Raw genomic sequence first — 18,372 nt, 5'->3', positions numbered from 1 at the left:
AAAGTATATTATATTAATATAATATAAAAAGTAATTAAAATAAAAGAAATAAAGAAATGAAATAAAGAAAAAGGAAAGAAAGAAGGCCACGGTTAGCAGGGAAAGAAAGAAGGAAAGAGAAAAGAAAAAGGAAAAGGGAAAACTAGGGATTTGGAGTTTGAAGTGTAAATTGGTAAGTCAATCAAACTCTTTTTACTTAAGTCTAATGTTTTAGAGGTTTTAGAACAAAGTTTTGATGAAATTAAGTTGATATTTTGAAGGTTATTAGGTTTCTAGATATTATTCATGTTGAATAAAATGATGAATTATGAGTTTTATTGATAGGAATTTAAGTTAGAAGTGGGAAAAATGATTAAATTATAAAGAGAAAGTTAAGTTTTGACATAGTAAGGACTAAGTTGAAAGAAATTCAGAATTTAAGTTTCATGTTGAATATGAAAAGCTAGAATTTATTTTAAGCAAGTATAAAGATGAAAACTTAAGTTAATTTTGAAGAAAAAGAATGGTTATGGTGGAAGGACTAAATTGGAATTTATGAAAAAATTACATGGAAATCTTAAGAATGTGATATTAATGACTTTGAATGAATGTAAATTTTTTGTAGCTAACGTAGCGCCGGAAATGTCATCGAAGAAGGGGAAAGTGAAAGTGGACGAGGATATCGAGTAAACTCGAGAATTACGGTTTGTATTTCTATAAACCGAATCTAATAATTATTTGTTGAATTTATTATTTATATTATTATTTGTATTATTATTATTATTATTATTATTATTATTATTATTATGGTATTGAATTGAATAAAATTCATGAATTATTAGTGATTATTGATATTGAATAGAATATGTGAATATTGAGTGGAAAATTGAAAATGTTTATTGCATTGAAATTGATTTGCATGTGGATTGATATGGAAAATGTATTAAATTGGATTGAAACTAAATTACAAATGAAATTGAAAAGTTGAAAGTTTATTGAATACTCTATTAACTGTATCGGGCTAGTCAGATATAGTTGGCATGCCATAGGATTGGAAGTGTTCAGGGATATTCCGACTGTATGTCGATGAGACACTATATGTGTCGACTACTGTGACTGTTCCGGATTCGTTTAGAAGAGGTATTGTTACTGTTTCGGATTTGTTCCGATGAGGTACTTTGTGTACCGCTACTGTTACTGTTACCCTTACGGTGTATTCCTGCCGATGAAACACTGTATATTATCCTTGGTGTGTGGGTTAGATCCGTGTATCCGTCCAGGTCCGAGTCATGTTAATAGGGGTAATGAAAAGTATTAAAGACTATCTGCTACTGAATAATTGACTGTTACAGAATAAAAGACTGATACTGAATAAATGAATATTACTGATTAACCGATTATTACTGTTGACTGACTAGTACTAAATGATAAAAATTAATTGGTTGTTACCCAAGAATATTAACTGTTATTGAAATGAGATAGTACTGACTATTGAATGAAAGGTGAATAATATTATTACTCAAATGAATTGTAACTAAAAGTACTGAAAAACTAATTGTTACTGAATAATGGACAGCTACTGAATGTCTGAATGATACTGAACACAGGTTATTACTGAATAAATATGCAAAATCGATGGATATTGAACAAACATTGAAATTGTATACATTTCCTCGAAAGTGATTAACAAGATCTTAGCATTATATTTCAAAAACAAATGATTGAACTATTAGGAGTAATAGATTGAATTCTCAAGGTCCATTGATATATGATTTATTATTGACTTAAGTATCAGTTTATAGAAATACCACTGAGTTCATACTCAGCGTACGGTTTGTTTCTGTGCGCAGGTTAAGTTAAAGTTAGATAGCTGAATCAGCATCCCAGGCTGATCCCGAACTCAATAAGGTAAAGTATGTTAATTGTTGATAATGGCATGTACCTAGGATGTCTTAAGTGTGTCATATTGGATTGTGATTGTAATAGTGAAATAAGTAAATTGATAATTGATAATAATACGTGATAAGTGTTTAAAGTTAAGTATTGGATAGTATATAAAATGTGATTGGAATGGTTTAGTATTTGTATTGGTAAATGTTGTGGATTGAAATTTGCAGGATTGGTAAATTTTAAAATACAAGGTTCATTTTGAGTCCACATAATTTGTCACACGAGCGTGTGACCAGGCCGTGTGAGACACACGGTTTGCATATGGGCATGTTGTTAGGCTGTGTGTCCCCTGTACTTAAATTGGTACAACCAAGTTAGTACACGGGCATGTGCCTTGAATGCCACGGCCGTGTCTTAAAGTCAGTTTAGTACACGGGCAGGCCAAACGGACGTGTTTCATGGCCATGTTTAAAAGTCAGTGTTGCACACGAGTTGAGAACACGGGCGTGTCCCAAGCAACACGGGTGTGTGGGATTGTTCAAAAGAAGAAAATTTAAAATTTCACGAAAAATTTCCTAAGCTTTCGATCGAGTCCCGGTTTGTTTAATTACACTTGTAAAGTATTGTGGACCCATTTATTATATTTAGATGGATAATATTGCATTTATACTTGTTTATGTGCAAATGTACTGTAATAACTGGTAATACTCTGTAATCCTGTTCCGGTAACGGGATGGGGTTAAGGGTGTTACAAAAATAGCCACAAAAAAGCAACGCACACAAGATATTTGAGTAAATGCTCTCAATATATTCTTTCACTCAAATAATACAAAAACAATGTATGGTTACAACTGAGGGGAGGCTCTCTATTTATAGTTGAGCTTCCCTAAAATCGACTAAATAGATCGAGTTACATTAACGGACGAGACCGAAGCATATCTACAATTAAGGGATTTACATGATCTCTTAGATTACAAAATCAAATCTTATCAGATTAAATATATACTAAGATTACTTTCCTTATTTACCAAGGTAGCCCTAATTTTCCATAATTGCCTCACTAGGCCACCAAGGCTTCAAGTAGATGGACTTCATCCCTTTTTCTTTGAATCGGGCCAATTCGAGTGGGTCAAATGACAGGCTTCATGGAACGCTATTTATGCTTTGGTCACGGGCTTCAAACTGTGGCCCAAGACATTCTCTCCCACTCATTATAGCAATGCCCTCATTGCGTCCTTGCAATGACACTGGTTTGGTTCGCCTTGAAACTTGCTCGACACCTTAGTTCTTTCCTGACTACTCTTATTATCGGATAGTTTCGCCTCTCAGAACATTTGCCTCGAATTTTTTTGTCTCCTAACTTGAACCAAGCCGCTTGTTGGTACATCTCGTTCATAAGAGCCCGCCGCTCTTACTCGCCCACATAATGAGTTGCCTTAATTGAGATCCCCTTGATTTGTATACATTGGCTTTGACATGCCCAAATTGAACACTAGGTTTACTTTGAGCCTCACTACAAATTTTGGTTTGTAAGCCCATTGGCCCACCCACTTCAGAACTTTTAAAAGGCTCCAGTGTCTTTGCCAAGCTAAAGGTAAGTTAAAATGTAAAACACTACTTAAGTGTTTGAGATATACCTCACTCGCAAGATGTACTAGTCTTAACTGCCCAGTTTGTATCACCATTTTACCCTAAACCCTAAACCTTAAACCCTAAACCTGCATTAGTTGTTCGATCTACCAAACCAATATTCCTCTCCTACAAAACATTTTCAGTTAGCTGGATTTTCGACAACACCTTGGTCCCAACCTTCATGTCTCGACTTACTGACATATTGCATTATGGTTGTCGAGGATCCAAGATATGCATGCAATCAACATAAGGAGCCAAACCAATATTAATTCGATCAAGGAAGTTCAAGCCAAGCACGAAATCATAATCATCTAAATGAATTGCCTTGAAATCTTTAATGCCCTTCCCCTGACCGATTTGTAGCTCAACTTTTTGTGCTACTCCCATAGTTAGGACCTTTTTGGAATTCACCATCTTGATTGTCTTGGTTGATTTGCTAATTGAAAGACCAAGTTTACCCACGACTTTCTCCGATATGAACAAATAGATGCTCCCGTGTCAACAATAGCACTATTTCTCTAGCCTGTGATGTTGATGTCCATAAATATCAACCTTACATGCTCGTAATCTTTTTTTGTAAGAACGAGCATCATTAATCCAAACTTTGATAACCTATCCACCTTAGGCTTTGCTTTATATTTTCCATTAGTTACGGCTAGCTTAGATCACTATGGACAGTCCCACAACCTATGGGGACCATTACAAAAGAACATATGTGGACCACTACAAAAGAAGCACTCCATTAGCTTTTTCTTACTCTCTTTGCCTTTCTTGGCTTCAACACTATGCACGATTGAACTAATCTTCTTAAGCGATTTTTTTGGCTTATCATCCTCTCTAATGATAGAAAATATGAATTTCTTCAGACAGTTATTTACCATATAAGGATCGTCGCAAATGAAGCATTTTATTTCGTTTCCCTTCTCCTTCGAGTTGTCTTTGGATTTTCATTTATCATTTTGTGGTTTTCCATTGCCATCGTTACCACTATTACTATTTCCATTGTCGCTATATCCCTATTCATCTTCCTTATAATCTCCTTCACATTGCCCTTCTCATTGGGCTTGAAAGACTCAAATCTGTCCTTCCTCGAAACAATTCAGTTAATGACTCCGCTATCACGGTTTTTGTAAGTTTCTGGACTTCTCAGCATTGTAACTCCTATTTTGCCCATGGCTTCAACTCGTCCATAAAAGAGAAAAATGACTCTTTCTCGCTTCAAAAAAAATTGAAAGAGTTCACTAAAATCTCGCACATACTCCCTAATTGCGCCATGTTGCGTAAGCCATTGCAATTTTACTCGAGCCTCATCCTCGGCATACTCTGGGTAAAACTGTGTCTTGAATTTCTTTGGGAAATCCCCCCAAGTCCCAATTACGGATCTATCATGTCTCACATTTGTGAACTTATGACGCCACCATAACAAAGCAACGTCAGTGAAATACATAGCAATAGTGTTTTCCTTAGTAGCATAGCCCATGATGCCTTTATTACGGAAATATTACTCCATTCTCTATAAGAAGTTGTCCACATCGCTTGAGGACCTTGTCCTTGTGAACTCTTTCGGTTTTGGGACATCTATCTTACGATTGAGTATTTGCCCCCAACACTCTTCTACCCACGACAGCTTGAAACACAACAAGCTCTCCCTCAAGCTCCTTAATCATTGTGCTCAAAACCTTCGTCATGGCAATTGTTTCCTTCTTCGAAGTCATCACCATGGCCTCAAGAGCATTATCCCTCTCCGTTAGCTTACCTACAGTGGAATTAAGTAACCCTTACATCTTTTCTACATTGGAATCGAGAGACTTCAGTACAAAATCCCTGAGCTGCTTCTTTATTGAGTCCAAATTATTGGTGCATCTCTCAACCTCCTCGAGCGTCTCCCTCATATCCCCCACGGACTCCTCGAGATTGACCACCTGATTTTCCAAAGTCGACTGCATGTCTCTCGTATGACTTGCTTTCCTGACCCTCTCACATGTCTCCATTGGCTCAACTTGATCGACAATTTCTTTCAACATCTTTCATGATGCCTTTGAAACCTTAGCTTTGATACCAACTGCAATGGGGCTAGATCTTTCGTCTCGCAATCCATGCGACCTTAGGTGATTCTTTTGCTTTAAATCCGTCTAAGTCAGCCTAACTCTCGTAAAGTAAGGATTCTTACGGAATTCCTCTAAGGCACCAAAATATAGCGGAAGCAATCTCAAAGACAAAAGAAGCTCGAAAGAGCAAAATAGCCATAGAAAAGCAATACACACAAGGTGTTTGAGTAAATGTTCTTAATATATTTTTTCATTGAAAGAATTAAAAAAAAAAGATTATTACAACTGATGGGGAGGCTCTCTATGTATAGTTGAACTCTCCCAAAACTGACAATATAGATTGAGTTACATTAACGGGCGAGATCGAAGCATATCTACAATTAAGGGATTTACAAACTAGATTACAAAATCAAATCTTATAAGATTAAATATCTACTAAGATTACTTTTCCTATTTACTAACGTAGCCTTAATTTCCCATAGTTGTCTTAATGGGCCACTAAGGCTTCAAGCAAATGAGCTTCGTCACTTATTCTCTGAATTGGGTTAGCTTAAGTGGATCAAATGAGTCCTATTTAATATGTAGATCTTTATGGGACGCTCTTTGTGCTTTGGTCACTGGCTTCGAATTGCGGCTCGTGACATATACATGTCAAATTGAATATCAGTTATTGTAGTGTTGAAAAAAAAACTTAAAATCAATAAGATCTAAATTAAAGTGTTTGAACTGATTTTGAAATATAAGTAAAAAATCGTAATATCCGATTTAAATAGACTTCATTTTTATTTAATGTATAATTAATTTTAATTATTTTACGTATAATAAAAAAGTAAAAAAATCTATATAAAAATTATTCAAAATAATATCATATAAGAACTATTTTTGTTTAAATAAAATTTAATTTTAAAAATATTTATGAAAGAGATTTCAAAATTTATTCCATAGCCTTGGAGCCCTTGTCAATGTGACAGATCAGTGGTGATACCATTAAGTAAATCAAGATTTAATGTAGTTGGTCGATGCTGTTGTTCTAAACTTTTTTTTTATTACTAAATTTCAGATTAGGCTTTTATTAATAAGAAAAGAAGCAGTTTTCATAGCAATAAAACCAAAAGAATCAGAAAGACAAATACCTAAAAATGGCCCAAAAATTAAAAATGGCCTAAATAATAGAACAAAAAAAATCTAGATATTATGCAGAATAGTCTAGAACGACAATAAATACGCCGAATGAATGCCCAATTAGAATATCTAAAATCTGTCTTGTCAGCTATCTATCATTTCTCTGTTCTTGTTTGATGATTTCAATACTCAGGAAAGCCTTTTCTTTCAAAAAACTTATCTTTTCTTTGAAGCTTTCTTCTCGTATACCTTCTTCTCTGAAAACATTTCTCAATCTGGTTCACGCATCCAGTCAACCTTCTTTTGATTTTCGGCATACTTAGGGACATTCATTTCTAGGTACACCTTCTCCTTTCTTTTTAAAGTTTCTGTTGCGAGTATATGAGCAAGGGCGATTGCGAATCTCGGTATATGTTTGAACATGAAATTTCTAGTTCTATTTGTTCTCTGTTGAATATCATATATGTATGCTCCTATCAGTGGTCGGTCTTGACTCTTGTTTTTACATTTCTTGATTACTGCGAGGGACTCTCATTTGATTATGATTGCTGACCATTTCTTTTCAACTCTTATTTGGACTGCTTTTCGACATGCAATTGCTTCAGCAGCAAAGGCGGAGACGACCCCTTGATGGATCTCTGAGCAAGATAAGAGCACTATCCCTTATTCATTTCTGACCACAATACCTAAAGCCGAATGATTATAATTCCTATCATACGCACTATCGAAATTGATTTTAATGAACTCACGAGGTGGGTGGCTCCAACTTCTAGTCTCCTTCGTAATTACTGATTTTCTTTTTTCAAGACCATTGAGTTCAACAATGTAGTTGCTAATGAAGTTTACTATTTCCTTGCATGTACTAATTCTCTTTTCATGTATTCTTGTGTTTCTATCTCCCATATGGCCCAGAGTGCACAGCAGAAATTGCGGTATTGACAAGGGTAAACTGATCAAACACCCAGGTAAGCCACTATACAAATTCCATGTTAGTAACCATGAGAATATTCTGGATTGACAATGTTGTCCAAACTTCCACTGTAACAGGACATTCACGAAATAAATGATCAATTGTTTTAGCTTTTTCTCCACATCGAGGGTAACTTGTATTGTTGGCTAATTTTCTATACTGCATATTGACCTTTGTAGGCAGATAATTCCATGAAAATCTCCAGATTATAATCTTGATTTTTATTGATAGATTTAGGAGCCAAAGTTTTTTGTAAAATTTCCAATAGATGGTTTGTAAAACGTAAGTTCTAGGATTTTCATCAGAAGTTTGTAATAATTTATAAGTGCTACCAACCGAAAATGCACCCGAAGATTCACCTCCCCAGACCAGAAAATCATCGTGAGTTACTCGTGCCAAGGGGATCCGGAGGATTTCTCTAGCATCTTATTCTGAAAAGGTATTATTAATTAACTCCTTTTTACATATTCTTTCATTGCTATCGATCAACTTATTAACATTAAAATATCGCATAGAATTAACCACTGAAGATAATCTAAAATTTACTGCATCTGAAATCCGAGCATAATCATTAATAGAGATATTAATACCTGTACCCACTCGCCAGCATAGTCCTTTTGCCAAAATTCCTTTAGCTGCCTAAATACTTTTCCATATATAAGAACTTGAATTTCTTGACTGAGAACTTAAAAATTGATCATTCGAAAAATATTTGGCAAACACTCGCGTAACAGGAGAATTCTGATTATTAATAATCCTCCATCCTTGTTTAACTAGTAGGGAAATGTTGAACTAAGCCATGTTTTTAAAACCCATTCCCCTGTCTTCTTTTGGGCGACACATAAATTTCCATTTGCACCAATGTATCCCTTTCTTTCTCTTTCCTTTTTGCCACTAGAATTTAGCGAATATATTTTCTAATTCTCCACATAGAGACTTTGGTAGAAGAAAGAATGTTATAGCACAAGTTGGTATTGCTTGAAGTACAAATTTTATAAAAACCTCATTTTTTCCCTTGTGATAGAAACCTTGTACTCCATTTTTCAGTTATCTGCTTAACCATATCCTTAAGATTCTGAAAAGATTCCTTCCTCCATCTTCCTACCATATTACGAAGTCCTAGATATTTTTTTAGATTTGTTGAGCACTTTACACTCATTACAGCCGAGATTTCTTCTTTGTTCCCCTCTGCTGTGTTAGAACTATAGAAAATCGCCGATTTATTAAAGTTTACGTATTGGCCGAAGCATATTTCACATTCCTTCAAAATATCTTTCAAAATCATTGCTCCTCTATTTTTAGCTTCACCAAACAAAATACAATCATCTGCAAACAGTAGGTGTGATATCGTCGGTCCCCTTCTACTAGCCTTTACTCATTTTAACAAACCCTCTCTTATTAGCAGCCTTATCAGAGATGAAAGTCTTTCATTGCATATTAAAAAAATAAAAGGGCTAAGTGGGTCACCTTGACGGAGCCCTCTAGTAGGTTTAAAACATTGCCTCTATTCCCGTTAATGTTCACTACATAAGAGACTGTGGAAATACATCTTATAACTAATGCAACCCATTCCTCTGCGAATCTCTTTCGAAGCATTACTTCCTTTAAAAAAGCCCATTCAACTCTATCATAAGCTTTGTTCATGTCTAATTTCACTGCCATGAATCCTTTTTTCCCTGTATATTTTTGGCTTAATGTATGTAAAATTTCATAGGCTAGTAACACATTGTCGGAGATTAACCTTCTTGGAACGAACGCACTTCGAGCACTATCAATACATCTTCCAATAAATTATTAAAGTTGATTTGCTATTGTTTTGGCCACAATTTTGTAGATAACTATGCATAAACTAATATGACTGAAATTGACAAGGCTTGTGGGGTTTGGGGTTTTTGGAATAAGCACTATATCCGTAAGGTTTAAAGAGTCAAAATCCTTACCATCATTTAAAATTCCTAGACAAAAAGTTTCAACATCTTTACCCATAATGTGCTAGAACTTTTGAAAAAATAATGCTGAAAAACCATCACAACCTAAAGCTTTAGTGGGCCCCATTCCTTTCAACGCTGAATAGACTTCTTCTGCCGTGTATGTTGCTAACAAAGCTGTATTGATATCAGAAGAAATATTAATGTTAATACCCGTTAAGAGGTGTGATAAATTCCCCACTCCATGAGACGAAAATAAATTCTGGAAGTAATTTAAAGTGGCCTCATTAATTACTAATTCATCAGAAATTTCCTTTCCTTCATCTGATTCCAGCCTAGTAATTGTGTTAATTCATCTACGAACTAAGGCATATTTATGAAAAAAAAGCTGAATTCTTATCCCTTAATTGAAGCTAATTGGCCCGTGCCTTTTGTTCCTAATACATTTCATCTTTATCAATTTCCATGTTGAGTCAAATTCTAGTATCAATTAGCTTTGCCATTGTTTCATCATCCCTCTCCCTATCCATTAGATTTTTTAGTTCCTTTGTAAGCTTACTTTTTAAACTGTCTCAACCCTTCTTTATTGAGCTTGCCCATCTTATCAAACTGATTTGCAGTCTTTCAAGTTTTTCAAAGATCGATCCATTTGATACCTCCCATGATTTCTTAATTTCTCCTTCAATGGACTCCTCCAAGGTCCATCATGCCTCAAATTTAAATCTAGGAATCCCCTTATAACTTTTTTCATTATTTGTACTAATAAGAAGAGGGCAATGATCAGATGTCGAGTGTATTAAGTGATGAATATTGCCATTTGGAAAGAGATGCATCCATTTTTCATTTGCGACGCCTCTATCCAATCTCTCTTTAATATTTGTTTTCAGTAGATTCCCTCTCTGCCATGTAAACCATACCCCCGTATAACTCACGTCCATTAATTGACATTCCTCTAAAACCTCATGGAAGACTTCCGTCCTTTTTTCCTCCCTCGATTGACCTCTATCTTTTTCAAAAGAATACATTATTTCATTAAAGTCACCATTTACCAGCCAAAGATGATTTTTTTCTTGACCCAAGGTCCTTCGTAAATTTTATGAGACAGTTTTGTTACTTACATAAGGTGAACCATAAAACATTGTAAATCTCCATTCTTCATTAACACTTTCCTCTTTGATCAACACATCAATGTGAATTTTTGAGAAAATTTTTAGACTAACCGTAATTTCTTCTTTCCATGCTAGACAGATTCCACCTTGCGAACCTTCCGCGCCTACGTCAATCCCATTTGCAAGACCACATCTCCTTCTGATATTTTCTATACATTTTCTATCTATTTTGGTCTCCATAAAGAAGACATTTGGGGATTATGTTGCTTCAGCAAAAACCGAAGCCTCCGCACTGCCTGTGGATTCCTCAATCCACAGATATTCTAACATATAGTTTTCATTGCATTCGGTCGGCTTGCCTTTTGGCAGTCGTCTATCTATTTTGGTTGGGAAAATAAATTTGTTTCTGATTTTCTATCGACAAAATTGAGCCATATTTGCTTTTTAACTCTTGTCCATCATGTTTCATTCTCTTTGCTTCATCTTCACGGGTCTCTTCTGTACAACAATCTTCAACTTCTATTTCTTTCGATTTTCTCTTTCTCAATATACTTTATTCACTATAATGGCTCATCACTTTCACTGAATCAATTCTTTTCCAACTAATTTTCCTGATTGGTTTCAAAGTTTCTTCACATGAAGCGTTCTTCCCATTCACTTTATTTTCCACGGTTGCCCCTTCCTCCTGCATCTTCTTCACTTTCTCTACTTCTATTGATTGTAAATTATCTTGTACTCTCTGGACAATAGCGTTTTCATCCTCTTTTTGTGGATTTATCTCCTGAATCTTCTCCATAATTCCTATATACGAACATTGAGGTTGCATCTTCTTTGAGAGGGCATTAAACTTTTAACTTTCCTTTCCGAGTAAATTTGATTATGCTTTTAACGCTAAAGAATAAGGTGGATCATCTCTGATTTTGTTTTTTTTTCTTCAGGTTTTATCCCAATACATTCTTGGAGACCATGCCCCATCCTTCCACTTTCAAAACAGAATGTCGGTAGTTTTTCATACTTAAAAGAGATCCAAGATTTTCTTTGGTTGTCTTTTGAGACAAAAATACCCCTACGAAGGGGTTTCTGCACATCTAATATAATTCTAAGATGACAAAACTTACCATTAATTTCAGATCTAAGTACGCCTCCAAAAGTAACCCCAATAGCATGCAGTAGATCTTTTTTATCAAATTCTGGCAAGCATGGCCCTATCTTGATGCAGAACGGGGATGAATTAAGCCTGATTTGACTTCTTTCCATCGGTTTAGTCAAACAATAAAAAATAACTAAGTTTTTACGAAATAACCATGGCTGACCTTCCAGAACTGTCTCTAAATCTTCTTCAATTTCAAACACGATCAAAAAGAGATTTTGCCTTGCTAATTGAAGCTCGAATTTTTCCTTGTTTTCCATATACTCTTCATTTGTGCCCTAAAGCTATCCGGATTATAGGATTTCTCTGTCCATATCGTACAAATCAGAGTTGGCTTTTCGTTTGGTTCCACCAGAGCTTTTGATCGATAGTTGAATGAGTTCTTCTGCCAAAAGGGAGATCTCGTTTCCTTCAAAACCGTTGTCGCCACCACTTTCCTTCATCCTAAGCCGTAGCAGAAACTGTTTTCGATAGGATTCTAAGCAAAGCACTCTTGGCTAGGGTTTTTTAAGTTTTGATGATTTTAAATGCTATTGTTGTTCTAAACTTAAAAAAGTGAGATGCACTAGATTTCCAATGGTTGGCAAAACAAAAACATAGATTTACTTGAATAGTGATGAAAGTCGAGAATTTCATATACTTTAATTTAATTAATTTTAGTTTTTGTATTTTTTTAATTTAAAATATTAATCCCAACTCAAACAGTAGTAATTAAATTTGTTTAGTTAAACTCAATTATTAGTCTTGCACTATGCGTACAATTATAGAGTTCGTCCATATTCTTCAATGGGTTCATTCTAAGTCTCTATACTTTTTGAACTTTGAAATTTCAATATGATGTAAATGATGATAGATAATCCATTACTTAGATCTTTAGTGAGTAGTATGTGGAATAACAAGTTGACAACGCATGGCATAAGTTAACGAATTAACAACTCTTGTTTAGGGAGGATTGAAAGTTTAGAACTTAAAAAGTATAAAGAGTAAAAATGGCTAAATTAAAGTATAGATGTTAAATCTACAACTTTCTATAAGAATAAGGAGTAATAGCAGAATGTGAGCTTGAGTTAAATTGGGTTGTCATGAATGGGACAATTTACATGATAGGAAAGCTGAGGCCCTTTCGGCCTCTGACATTCATCCTTTTCCATTATAGATTCAACACGCTTATCTGATCTGTCCCTTTTCCGGCTTTGTTGAATTTGTTTTGAAGGAATCGAAAATGAGTTGGAATAGTATATTCTCCAAGTAATTTAAAATGATGATTTCAGTCATAAAGGTTTGGTTTGAGATGCATTTGCCTCCTCTTCTGGGCATTCTGCAAATATTACCTCTAAAACTAAACAACCTGCCCTCCCTCTGACTTTTACCTTTACAACTACATGATCAACACATTCAAACTTTAAGAACTGGACAATAATTAAGATGTAGCAAAATCCAGAAAACAAAAACAAAAAAACTTCAATTTTTTACACATCCATAGGCACTCTGGTTTCATTCATAACAACATCCAAAATTCATATCAGTCTTTCAGAAAGCAATATATATTGTTCTATGAATGAAAGGCAAACAGGTTTACCCTGGAAGATTTTCCAAAAATTTGTTCACAAATTGAACAGAAGAAGAAGTATATATATATATATATATATATATATATGCACACAATTCAGTTGATCAAAGACATTGGAACTCATACATAGAGGAAATAACATGTAGGATTACTAGACAAACCAGGGAGGGATCAGAAAAGGTAGATTCAGTAGCAATACTTCCATGTCGTACATCTTCCACATCCACAATAGTGAGGTTGCCGACAAGAATTTGCAGACAAGAAACGAACAACCACTAGTATTGCCAATGCTGCGAGCAAAACTAGCCATGTCATACTGTCCCCAGTACTTTCCATATCTATCTCAATTTTGATTAAAGATGATAAGGCAAGCAACATCAATGCAAGCGCTAAGAACAGCAGGACTGAGAAGGGTAGATGAGACGAGGGACGATGGCATCTCCCACAATAGCAGTGTCCATAATGGCAGTAAGTCATGATCGAGAAGATCTTTCCAAGACTAGGCCTGAAATCAAAAGGTTAAGAGATTGGGTACCCAGATATTTCCAATTCGTTGATTTTCACATCTATTTCCGTTCAGATAGACTCAATATTCCATAATATACTGACACAGAACTAGGGTATTTTCTGTTTGAAATGAATGGATGGAAATGATGTGGTTATTGTAATTATCTTGATCCACCATTGAAAAAGTGAAAAGCTAAGCACTTGGTGGTTGGGCAATCAATTGTTATCCTTTAGCCAACAGATGAAGACACTGAAACCATGGATTATTGCAAGAGTGTAACCTAATTCATTATGGACAAAAAAAGATTCTTGATTTGACTAATTCTTGCTGGTCCTATTTATGTAAAGCCCCAAAACCAGCGCCCCACAAGCATTTTTTTTTCTTCCCTGTTAGGCAAGGCAAGCACACTAGTAAAACCTAACAATATTAGGCTGATTGTTATCTCGATCTGCGGTATAAATTGGGAGTCAATATCAGAATAAGCATATAAAAAGACTAATGGAGAAACTAAGATGGTGGTTTTGAGAAGTTGATGGTTTAGACCATCATTCATGGCTGCTAATTTCTTCCAATAAGCAGCATAGATGAGGCGTGTAAAAGAATCAATGTCTGGGGCCAACAGGCAAGAGACAAAGGTACAATTCAACTAACAACAATAACTGCATAAGCCAAGCAGACTCGGCCAAGTTCCATACTCGACAATTGGTTCAAACGTCCCGTTAAATTTTTTTTATTAAAATAATTTAACATCCTGGAAGCAGGTAGGCTATTTCGCGTTAACACAATCCGTTTGGTGATCAGCCAAGTGTGGTAGAATGGAATATCAACGATTTGCAGCACCTGGCAACCGTATACTGGATCAAATTCGTCACAATTGGGTCCGCTCTGCTTTTTTCAGCTTTTCGATTGTCAATCTAGTCGGATAGATTTTAATGAATTTAAATAATTTTAAAATTTTTAAGTTATAATTATTATAATTTAAAATATAATAATTTATGTACTTTTACACGATAGCAACACAATTAAGATTTACCGTATAAAAAGAAAACATAAATTATATATTTTAATAAAATTCTTTTATATAAAATGATTAAAGTGTTTATTGTAGGTAAATTTTATTATTATATGGTATATATATGAATTGACGAAAATATCATTTATTATTTATTATTATATTATATTAACAATTGAATTAATAGTTTTATTATCGAATTGATAATTAAACTAATTAAACTATCAATTTTAATTTATCCATTGAATCGGCAAATTTAATAAAATAAATAAATTATAAATTTAAAACTCAATCGCTTATAAATTTTGAAATCCCATTATAAAAATTTTACAAGCACATGAAAACTTTATATAGTCCATTTTATTTAAAATTTCCCACTTTTAAATATTAAAATAATATTTATTTCAATCCTTTTATAAAAAGGAACTATCTCTAGCTGTGAAGTAAGAATTCAAATTTTAACAGTGTTGAAAAAATTAGTTTTTAGGGTCGAATTTATTAAATCGAATTAGTCGCACTACAGGAAAATAGACTTTTAGCGGCGCTTTTTTTAGCCTTTAGCGGTGCTTTTAGGCGCCACTAAAACTTTTAGCGGCGCTTTCTAAAACGCCGCAAAAAACGCCGCTATAGGTAACACCACAAAAATTTGTGGCGTTTATTGAAAAAAAACGCCGTTAGAGGTCAAAGGTTTTAGCGGCGTTTGTGGAAAAAGCGCCGCTAGAGGTCAAGGCTTTTAGCAGCGCTTTTTCTACAAACGCCGCTAATTTTGGCAGATTGTAATATTTTTTTTCACCAGTATCCAGCCCTTCCTGCATTAAAATCCAACCAAATATAACAAATATAATATAAAATGCAGCCAAAAATAGCAAATTTAACATAAAAATACAACTAAAAACATTAATTCTAAATGATACTTCAAATTTAACTAAAGATATATGATATAATTAATAAATAAAGTATAATTTAAAATATTTTTACAATAATGTTAAACGTGACAAAACTTAAAAACATTCTTACAATAAGAAAACTAATGTCTAAGACGGCGGCTTTTGTGATTCTTTGAAACATATGCATTATCTCTTGAAGTCAGAAGTGGAGGTCATCGTATTTTTGCTCGTTACGCTACCATCGCCGTGCCTCGCCTCTCTCGCTGCAGCCATTGCCTCCCTCTCTCTGTCTCCGCTCTAAGTTGTTGCTGGAGTTCTTCATATTTTCGTTGAACCTCGGCAATTTGCTCAACCGTGTTCGCTTGCATCCGAGCTATCCGGTCTCTTAACCTCGAACTTGACTTGAGCTTGACTTAGGAAGGCATGTATTCTTGGAGCCGGATCCAAAATATTGGCTTGGGTAACACCGGATCCTTGAAATCGAACCTGACCGCACCTTTCAAGACCCAAAACTTCAGTGATAATTTCATTATCAATGTTCTCAAGATTAACAGAACTATCACTCAAGCAATCGCTTCATATTCCGCCTTCTTCTCCTTTAGTTTCTCCTAAAAATCAATTAAAGAGTTAGAAACGAAATATATAATAAAAAGAAATGCAACATAACTTAACATTATTTAAAACTACTAATGATGAATTGAATTAAACAATTATAATTAAAGATTATAAATATTTAGAATAAATCAAATATTATTAAGTGAATATACCATAATTTCTCCAACTTGGATGTCATAGGAGATCCATCTTTCTTCCTATCGTAATCTCAAAAAGTCAAGGCGCCCAACTTTTGTCCGGATTTGACTTCCTACAATATAGTAGTAAGAATATTATTTAATAATAGAAAGTTATTAATATTTAAAAAATTAATAAATTCATAATACCTCGGCCTCATTCTGAAGCAAAACTTCTCGACCGCCTGGTAATGCGTGAATTTTTGTTTTGCTGCTGCTTGTTCCAACTCGCTCATGGTCCTACATAATAAAATTATTATTACGTATATAGTAAACACTATATATAAGAGTTTGGAAATACGCAATACCTCTCCTTTCTTTGAATTCCAAAATCTAACCGCATCTTCCCATTGATACCTCAGCATTCCTGGCGGAACATTTCTCACTTTTTCCTCGAGGCTTATGTCTTTCTTAAAATATTGTTTCTTTAAAGTGCTTTTATTGTCTCTCCATTTTTACCTAATGCCTTCTTGATATAATCATTGGAGACTTCTAAAGCAAATCTCTCCTAAAAAACATAAGTTTAGAATGTAAATATAAATGAAACTTAAACCAAAGTATTATAAATTGCATTCACATTTTGTTACCTTAATATTAGCGAGAGCCTGGTTTTGTTACTATCGGGCATGTGATGCCATGATTAAGTAGTTGATGGGCAACATATTTGCATTTCGTGCTAAAATGCCCAAATAGCCTGCTAAAAGTCGAGCTTCAGATCCAACAGTGACCATGAGTATTTCTACTTACTTTAACACACTCGACGGGATCTAAGTTGTATAAATCTCTAAGTAGCGACGTCCTCGAACTCTCAAGGTCCCACTACTTTCAACTGAAAAATGATATACTATTATTATATTAAAATTGACAAATAATTCAATAATAAAAGTCAACACATGTAAAATGAACATAACATTACTTTGAAATTCTTCAGCTCATCAAGTGTCTCCTAAGCATATTCAAGATCCAACAACTGTCTCATTGTTGTTCACTATTTCTTTCTTTCGAATTTGGAGTATTCGGACAATACTTAAATCTCGTACTCTTCTTCTACGCATTTTTCCCGCAATACATATAAAATAATTAAAGTTTTAGTAACAAATTACAACAATAGTAGTACATATAAAATAGTTAAATTATATAACATGACAAAGATTAAAATTATAATATTACATATAATTAAAAGTTGTAAAATCTTACTACATCATTATTCGTAAATATCTTCATCCACATCATGTCGAACCCATTGATGTTGTGTATTAGTACTAGGGATATTTTCATCTAAGTTTTGTTCTGGAAAAGGTAATGTTTCTGATCTTTCGACGATGTCATCTCTACTTCCATTACCCATTTCAAACAAGTCTCTAGGGGTGTTCCGAAGTACAACATACCAACACTCATCAGTTGGATCTTTCGAATAAAAAACTTGTTTCACTTGAGAGGAAAATACATATGGCTCGTCCATCAATTGTTGTCCAGTGTGAATCAAGCGAGAGAAATTCAACATTGTAAAACCAAATTGATCTTCTTTAATTCCTCGAGCAGTATTAACATCAGCCCAATCATACCGAAATAAGACAACTTTCTATCTGCCATAGTAATCCAACTCGATAATGTCGGTAAGAAGTCCGTAATACTCCACATTACCCACAACCGGATTACTGTCCCTAGCACTAGCATAACTTGTAATTGAAGAATTAACAACAACTCCACAATTTTGATTTCTCATCATTCTCTCACGATACTTTGTATGAAATATGTATCCATTGATGAGGAAGG

The 18,372-nt window shown here is 34.4% G+C and overlaps 2 long non-coding RNA genes across 2 annotated transcripts; both read left to right on the top strand.

Moving 5' to 3' along the window:
* Positions 1-41: 41 nt before the first annotated feature.
* Positions 42-2,074, top strand: LOC128285234 (uncharacterized). Its single transcript, XR_008275686.1, has 3 exons — positions 42-172; positions 605-683; positions 1,830-2,074. It is a non-coding gene; the product is annotated as an uncharacterized LOC128285234 (long non-coding RNA).
* Positions 2,075-6,746: 4,672 nt separating this feature from the next.
* Positions 6,747-11,802, top strand: LOC128285358 (uncharacterized). Its single transcript, XR_008275871.1, has 5 exons — positions 6,747-7,010; positions 7,277-7,423; positions 7,584-7,636; positions 7,719-8,080; positions 11,617-11,802. It is a non-coding gene; the product is annotated as an uncharacterized LOC128285358 (long non-coding RNA).
* The last annotated feature ends 6,570 nt before the right edge of the window (positions 11,803-18,372 follow it).

The sequence above is a fragment of the Gossypium arboreum genome, chromosome 12, assembly GCF_025698485.1.
Source record: "Gossypium arboreum isolate Shixiya-1 chromosome 12, ASM2569848v2, whole genome shotgun sequence".
NCBI lineage: Eukaryota > Viridiplantae > Streptophyta > Magnoliopsida > Malvales > Malvaceae > Gossypium > Gossypium arboreum.
The sequence above is the reverse complement of the archived record's forward strand: the minus strand, read 5'-3'. Positions and strand labels throughout refer to the sequence as shown.